A 2,855-nucleotide genomic window follows, 5' to 3' on the forward strand; every position below is an offset into this window, starting at 1 on the left:
AGAGATGTAATACTGTGCACGGCTACCTGTCCGGATCTGTAATACGATCCCTAAGTCGTTACTACACAATTTCTATTAATATAACTTAAATTCGTGTTAACCGGTACGTCCGGGGACACTGTTAACCCAGTACCGTACACGATCCGGGGACAATGTTAACCCCGATACACTTCTCAGGACTTAGATTGTGATATCACTTAGAGTTCTTTAGTCAAAACTACCATTAGTTTGTTTTCTCGTTTTGCGTGCCTAGCACGGTTATTCGTCTTTATGTTTTCAAAAATGAGTTTGGCCACATACGACTCGAAAATAGTTGTTATTGATATTTTAATTAAAGTGGTGAAAATAGAGCTCGGTTTAGACACCCCGTTTGGCCGCGGGGCCCGTTTCCGTCTTTAATATACCGGAAACGACTAAATCGGGTAAAATTACCCAAATCATCCGAATTATTTTCGGATGATTTATTTTTACTTGATTAACTCAGTTTCATGAAAATAGTCCATTTTTAAGGTTTTTATACACCTGTCAGCTCGCTTAGGCGAACTTTGCCGGTTTACACGTTTTAAGATTTAAAAGTTTGTTTTTAAGTTCCATTTAGCACAAATAAATATCCGCTTAGTCTCGGATCTTGAAATTTTGTACAATTCAGTTTTTGACAGTAAGGAATTTTATAAAATATTTCCAGATTTAATTTCTATATTTAACATTTATTTATCTATTTTTAAACGTCATTTAAACACCAAATATGTCGAAAATACCAAATGACCTTAGAAAAATCCCAAATTTTTCTGAGATGACCCCTGCCATCCACATAGTCCCCTGTAATTTTTCCAGAACCAAAATCTCATTTTTCATGCCATTTTCACCAAAACCAAGCTAGAAAAACCCTAGAACTCGTTTTACCGAAAAGCCTACTTAGTATTCTCCAATGGACCTGAAATTTTGTGTGTGACTTTAATATGTTATAAAAAGCTTATCTGAATTTTTCCAGAATTATCATGATGTTTAGCTATTTTTCACCAATTTTAGCCAAAACCGAGCATTAAATTCACCAAATATTCATCCTTTATCCGAAAATTACCAAAATTTCATAGATCTCATATTTTCATGTGTAGATCATCTCTGTGAAATTTCATGACTCAACTCTAAGTCTACCACAATCTGTCCAAATCTTACAAATCATACGAAAAACCGAATTACCTTGTGTTTCTAGCTTTAGATCGCAAAGATCTTGCTTTCTAGCCTTTGCTAGCAACTAGATACAACACCTACAAGCACAACAACACCACACCAAGCAAGTTATACCCACAATCAAGCCATTTCTTTCATGGTTTCGGTTAAGACATCAAAACAAAGATTTTAACCGTAAAAATTCGTTTTTGACTCTTTTAACTCCTTTCTTGGACCAAGATCCCTTGTATAACTTGTATACATCACTTGATCCTGCAAGAATCGGTTTCATCTATGGTTTTCACCCATTTTTCACTTGAAACCTCATTTTCTCATGATTTTGGAATTAAAAAGCAAGATCAAACCATAATAACATGTTTATACCTTGTGGATCTTCTTAAAAATCAAAGGTTTTGGTTGAATGTGTAAAGGGTTGAGAGGATTTGGAGAGTTGGAATGTTAAAAAAAAAGAAAATGAAGTGTGTAATGGATGGGTAAAGGACCGATCGGTCCATGTAGTGGTGTGGGGTGGGGCCCACATCTCTAATCTTGGCCACACATTCGGATTGTGTAATCCGGATAATGTTGTGGATAATCTGGTTCAGTTCGTTTTTCGGTTAAACGTTTAATCCCGCTCAAAACGAGGCCAAAACGGTCGTTTTTCGGCTTAAAATTTAAATTTATATAAAACCGATTTAAAAAATTTAAAAACTTAAACCATGATATTTATTGACTTAACACATCATATTGTCGGTAATTGTGCATCTTTTTTCGGCTTGATCGATCGTCTCTTGCTTGGTTTGATGTTAAAGGTTTCGTTTATCGTACCGACGTACTAATAAATTGAAATCCTTTTTCTGTGCTATAATTCACTTATCCCGAAGCTTTAATACTTTGTACACATCACTAAACATTATATATTTCGTCTATAATGTAATCCCCGATTCGTTCAGGTTTCAATAACCGTTCATCGATTAATCGTAATTTCAATACGACTAGCTGTATATTCGAGTATAATTCGTACTGTGAATCTTATATACTCGTATAAACACATTATAATTCATATATTCAGTATTAAATAACACGTAAATAGTATATTCCGGCTAGGGTATACCTGAATTTGCCGGAATCGTTACATTCTCCCCCCGTTACAAAAATTTCGTCCTCGAAATTTTACGCATCAACTACTTCCTTTTGCGGAAATAGGTGGGGGTATTTCTTCTGAAATTCGTCCTTTCGTTCCCAAGTATATTCTGGGCCACGTTGCGAGTTCCATCTAACTTTGACCAACGAGATCTTATTGTGTCTAAGTTGCTTGATTTTCCCGTCTACTATTTATATGGGCTCCTCTACGATGTTGAGCTTATCATTTATTTGGACACCCTCTAAAGGTAACACCGATGTCTCATCCGACAGACACATTTTCAAGTTCGACACGTGAAACACGTTGTGAACTGCACTCAGTTCATCAGGCAGTTCTAATCGGTATGCTACAGAACCGATTACTGAATGGTCCAATGTATCTAGGGTCTAACTTCCCCGCCTTTCCAAATCTGACTACTCCTTTCCAAGGTGATACTTTCAAATACACTTTATCACCTTTCTCAAATGATAACGGTTTTCTACGGGTATCGGCATAACTCTTCTGCCGATCCCGTGCGGCCTTTAGATTGTTCTTAATTTCA

Source organism: Bidens hawaiensis, unplaced genomic scaffold (genome assembly GCF_021521415.1).
Source record: "Bidens hawaiensis isolate Kalapana, Puna unplaced genomic scaffold, B.hawaiensis_p1.1 tig00000599_1, whole genome shotgun sequence".
NCBI lineage: Eukaryota > Viridiplantae > Streptophyta > Magnoliopsida > Asterales > Asteraceae > Bidens > Bidens hawaiensis.